Source organism: Echinops telfairi, unplaced genomic scaffold, assembly GCF_000313985.2.
Source record: "Echinops telfairi isolate 266 unplaced genomic scaffold, ASM31398v2 ScPeMD7_443;HRSCAF=831, whole genome shotgun sequence".
In the NCBI taxonomy this organism is placed as follows: domain Eukaryota; kingdom Metazoa; phylum Chordata; class Mammalia; order Afrosoricida; family Tenrecidae; genus Echinops; species Echinops telfairi.
The window spans coordinates 36708277-36714039 of NW_022104341.1; the positions used below are offsets into that span (position 1 = coordinate 36708277).

Genomic DNA, 5763 nt, shown 5'->3' on the forward strand with positions numbered 1-5763 from the left:
CTAAGGCAGCTGCACCCTGGCCCGCCCATCAGAAAACAAGAGACCTGAGAACCAAGAAAGGCGAGGCTCACTGAGCCATTTATCCCTCCACCCTTCAATTAATGCCACATGTGTTTCATGGCCTGGTTGGCACAACAAACCTTAAGTATTGAAGCCAAACATCATTTGAATGGGGAAACATGAATGCCTTAGAGCTTGATGTTCACAAATCCCCGAGAAGGGATATAAATCACATGTGGTAATATTGTTGTCAGGGGAACTGTTGTTGTTCTTGTTAGGTGCCCTCAAGCTGGCTCCGACCCATAGCGACCCTGTGCACATTAGAAGGAACCACTGCACAGTCTGTCCTACCCTTACAATTGTTCCTATGCCTGAGTCCATTGTGGTGCCTCTGTGTCAATCCATCTCACTGAGGGCCTTTCTCTTTTTCACCGCCCTGCCCTCCCACTTTACCAAACATGATGTCCTTCTCCAGGGACTGGTCTCTACTGACAATATATCCAAACTATGAGAAAGTCTAGCCATCCTTCCCTCTAAGGATCTCTCTAGCCTTACTTCTTCCAATACAGATCCATTTGCCTTTTTAGCAGTCCATTATACTTTCAGTATTTTTCTCCAGCACCACAATTAGAATGCATCTATTCTACTAGTTTTATTTATTCAGGCATATGACACAATGGAGAATACCATGACTTTCACAGGCATATGACACAATGGAGAATATCATGACTTGGGTTAGGCATAACTTAATCCGCAAAATAACATCCTTACTCTGCAATACTCTAAAAAGGCCTTATGCAGCAGATTTACCTAATGCAATACAGCTGTTTTTCTCTTGACTGTTTCTTCCATGAGCATTGGTTGTGGATCCAAGCAACATGAAGTCCTTGATAACTTCACCTTTTTCCCCATTTATCGTGATGTTACCCATCATTCCAGTTATGAGGATTTTTCTCTTCCTTACATTAAGCTGTAATGCAACTGAAGGCTTCATTCCTTGATGTTCAAGAGCAAGTATTCTAATTCCTTTTCACTTTCAGCAAGCAAGGTTGTGTCATCTGCATATCAAAGGTTGTTAATAAACGTTCCTCCATTCCTGGTGTCACCCTCATATTCATATAATCCAGTTTCTCTGATAATGTAGTCAGCATATGGATTGAACTACTACAATATTCTGATTGGTTTATAGTAACTGAGTAAGTTAATGGGGGAACAAAATAAAGTGTGAACGCTAACCTTATTAATAATACAACTAGAATACCTGAAGGACATAATTACAATGTATGTGGCTGAAGGACATAATTACAATGTATGTGGTTAAAGAGAGGGTGGAGGTCCCACAACTGGTCACAAAAGAATGACATGATGCATACTGCTGGGAATAGGTTGCTCAGATTACCTTGCTCTGAGTATACCATTTCTATAGGACGTCTGTTACAAAGAATCTTCATACGATTTGGTAACAGATTCAGAGTCTTAGACTGACCACAAAGGAAATAAATTTCTTACTGATAAGGCTGGCTTCTAAACAACTGAATTTGAATCTGTGTGAAAGGTTATGTTGATCCTTAACATTAAAAGAGCCATTTTACTGTAGGTCTAATACCTCTTTTTTATTTTCTATCCTACATCAGTCTCTCCCCTTGAACAAGGATTTCAGTGAACAGCCTTTGATGATCACACTTCTGGGCATACTCTCCTATGCATGGATTTGTCAACTACTGCTCCCAGGTGATGGCTCAATCTTTATGGATTAAACTTTCCCCCCATGATCAGAGACTACCAGTACTCTGGCTGTCATGTATCTGGTAAATCCGCGATGTGCTGTGGTGGGATAGATGTCCTCACTTATCTGTGTGTGGGAAATTATTAGGGAATTGCCACATTGCAGAGACAACAGGACTTACTTCAAATATCTAACTCATGAGGCTTCTTTGTTTGGGGGTTGCTGAATGCTGGGTTGATATTTGTCATTCTTTCAGCATAAATGAAGCAAGGTTTTTAATTCCTATGGTAGATTCTTATTCAATATGTGTGAACAAATCAGCAGAGCAGCTGGATTATATGAAGAAGAATGCGACCTCAGGATTGGAGGAAGGCTTATTAACAACCTGTGATACGTAGATAGTACAGTCTTGCTTGCTGGCAGTGAGGAGGACTTGAGGCACTTGCTGATGAAGATAAGGATTATAGCCCTCAGTACGGATGGGAAGTATCAACGTGAAGAAGACCGAAGGCTGGACCTTGATCGAGGTAACATCATGATAGATGGTAAAAAGATTGAAGTTGCCAAAGATTTCGTCTTGCTTGGACCCACAATCAGTGCTCACGGAAGCCGCTCTGAGAGATCAAAGATACATTGCCCTGGGTAAATCGGCTGCACCTCTTTAGAGTACTGAAAAACAAGGATGTTACTTTGAGGACTCGATGCACCCAAGCCAGGGTCTTTTTCATTGCATCCTATGCATTTGAACGTTGCACACTGAATAGGAAAACTGAAGAATAGATATGTTTCAGTTAGGGTGTTGGCCACTAAAATGCATGGACTACTAAAAGGACAAACCAATGTGTCTTAGAGGAAGGGCAGCCAGAGTGCTCCTTGGAGACAAAGAATGACAAGGTTTCATCATACCTATTTTCGACAGCTTGTCAGGAGAAACCAGTCCCAGGAGAAGGACATCATGTTTGGTAAAGTGGACGGTCAGTGAAAGAGAAGGCCCTCAACAAGCTAGATTAATACCATGCCTTGCAACAATGAAATGGGCTCTGGTACACACTGGTAACAATTGTGAGGATGGCGCAGGACTGAGCAGTGTTTGTGTTGTACACAGGGTCACTATGGTTTAGAACTGACTTGACAACAGCAACAACAACAATATGGTAGATGTAAATCTATTCTCTATACCACATTCTCAGCAATCTAGGCTATTGAGGCTGATAAATTGCAAATGGAAATCTCTTAATTGTATATAGTTCATAGCCATGGCAGTGACCCACAAAAAGGAACATTCCTATCAGTCTGGTCAGCTATAGTATTCCCCTGCAGTGATAAATTTCCTTTATAAAATGAAAGAATTTAATGTTACTTGTCTATTGCAGGCTGTCAACATGAGGAACCCCTAAAATTCTTTTTTTTGAATTTTATTTTTTAATCATTTTATTGGGGGCTCATATAACCCTTATCACAATCCATACATCCATCCATTGTGTCAAGCACATTTGTACATTTGTTGCCATCATCATTCTCAAAACATTTGCTTCCTACTTGAGCCCTTGGTATCAGCTATTCATTTTTCCCCTCCCTCCCCCCTCCCCCCCCCCCTCCCTCCCCAACCCTTGATAATTTATAAATTATTATTTTGTCATATCTTATACTATCTGATGTCTCTCTCCACCCACTTTTCTGTTATCCATCCCCCAGGGAGGAGATTACATGTAGATCCTTGTAATCGGTTCTGCCTTTCTACCCCACCCTCCCTCCACCTTCCCAGAATCACCACTCTTAGTGCTGGTCCGGAGGGGTCATCTGTCCAGGATTCCTTGTGTTTCCAGTTCCTATCTGTACCAGTGTACATCTTCTGGTCCAGTCAGATTTGTAAGGTAAAATTGGGATCATGATAGTAGGGGATGGGGGGGTGGAGAGGACAGGAAGCATTTAGGAACTAGATGAAAATTGTATGTTTCATTTTTGCTACACCGTGCCCTGATTGGCTTGTCCCCTCCTTGCGATATTTCTGTACGGGGATGTCCAATTGCCTACAGCTAGGCTTTGTGTCCCCATTCCTCACTCCCCCTCATTCACAATGATATGATTTTTTGTTCTTTGGTACCTGATACCTGATCCCTTTGGCACCTCCTGATCACACAGGCTGGTGTGCTTCTTTCATGTGGGCCATGTTGCTTCTGAGCTCGATGGCCCTTGTTTTCCTTCAACTCTTTAAGACCCTAGACACTATATCTTTTGATAGCTGGGCTCCATCAGCTTTCTTCACCACATTTGCTTATACACCCATTTGTCTTAAGTGATTGTGTCTGGAAGGTGAGCATCATGGAATGGCAGTTTAATAGAACAAAGTATTCTTGCATTGAGAGCATACTTGAATGGAGGCCCAATGTCCATCTGCTACCTTCATACTAAACCTATAAATATATGCATATAGAGCTATTTCCCCATCCTCATATATAAATATATTTACATATGTACATGCTTTTAGTTAGATCTCTATAAATGCCCTTTACCTCCTAGTTCTTTCCTCTATTTCCTTTTACTTTCCTCTTGTCCCACCATCATGCTCAGCTTTCATTTGGGTTTCAGTAATTCCTCTTGGTTACATTACCCTTGATCACGCCCTACCAGGCTTGCTATACCCTCCTCACCACCGATTTTGGATCACTTGTTGTTCCCTTGTCCCTGGGTTTGTTAGCACCACTTCCTTTCCCCCCACCTTCCCCATCCTTAAAATTCTTCAGGTGCATTATCTTACCATATTCCAACCATTCGAACATGGCAAAAACCAAATGAAAGGTGACTCATTGGACTTTTTTTCTTAACTATTCCACATGAAAAGACATAACTATATGGGTCTCCCAATATACTTATCATAGTTTGAATATATTCTGGAAATGTAATGGACAGCTGTAATCCAACAAGCTAGTTTAAAGTTAGTGAATTATTACAAATGGAATATTCTCCAGGGGATCTTGGAGTCATGTACAAGTGGGGGGATTTTTATTCTTTTAATTATATGTTAGTTCAGTATATGGTACTGTGGAATACTATTGAAGATTGTTAATTTAACAATTTCCTGGGGGTGGGAAAGATAGAACATTTTAACCATACCCTGGTTGAAACAGGGAACTGATGGAAAATCGGGATAAATCTTCAAGTGGTGTTGCTGTTATTAGTTGATTTTGATTCAGTACCATTACTATGAAGCATTCTTCTTCTCATAATCCAGCTTCTCTGATGATTTTCTCAGCAAACAATTTGAGTAAGTATGGTGAGAGGATAGAACCCTGACACACACGTTCCCTGATTTTAAACCTTACAGTATTCCTTTGTTCTATTGACACAACTGTCTCTGATCCACGTACAGGTTCTGCGTGAGCACAATGAAGTGCTCTGGATTTCTCATTTGTCTTATGGCTCCCCCTTAGTTTGTTATGATCCACAGTCAAAGGTCAATAAAACACAAAGAACAAATCTTTCTGGGGCTCGCTTCTTTGCGCCAAGATCTGTCTGACATCAGCAATGATATCCCTTGTTCAAGTCCTCTTCTGAATCTGGTCCAAACCTTTGGCAGCTTCCTGTCAATGTACTGCTACAACTGTTGTTGGATGATCTTCAGCAAAATATTACTTGCATGTGATATCAATGATAATGTTCTGTAATTTGAGCATTCTCTTGTCATCTTTCTTTGAAATGGGTACAAATATGGCCAGCCATTTGGCCAAGTAACTGTCTTCCAAATTTTGTGGCATCCAGGAATAAGTGGTTTCAGCACTTTTATCAGCCTGTTGAAACACTTCAACTAGATCCCATCAATTCCGTCTTTCCTGCCTTTTAAATGACATTTTGCTTCCTTCATAAATGATGTTCTTGATGTCTTCTGACAGCTCGTTAGGTCTTTTGTCATTAGCGTTCAGTGGATCAAATCTGTTTTGGGGGTGCATCCTTTCAGTGCAGCTTGAACATCTTTCTTCAGAAAGAAATTTCTACGAATTTTTTTCATAGAAGCAGTTTCGCTTAAACCTCGGTTTTTG

General features: G+C 40.8%; 1 protein-coding gene across 1 annotated transcript in view; it reads left to right on the forward strand.

The window, feature by feature from the left end:
* The window catches only part of TTLL7 (tubulin tyrosine ligase like 7), a 175796-nt gene that overhangs the window by 39540 nt on the left and 130493 nt on the right, over positions 1-5763 (forward strand). Inside the window, exon 2 of the mRNA XM_045292051.1 lies at positions 1635-1731. The gene's annotated coding sequence lies outside the window, so the exon portion shown is untranslated. The remainder of the gene's footprint in view (positions 1-1634; positions 1732-5763) is intronic.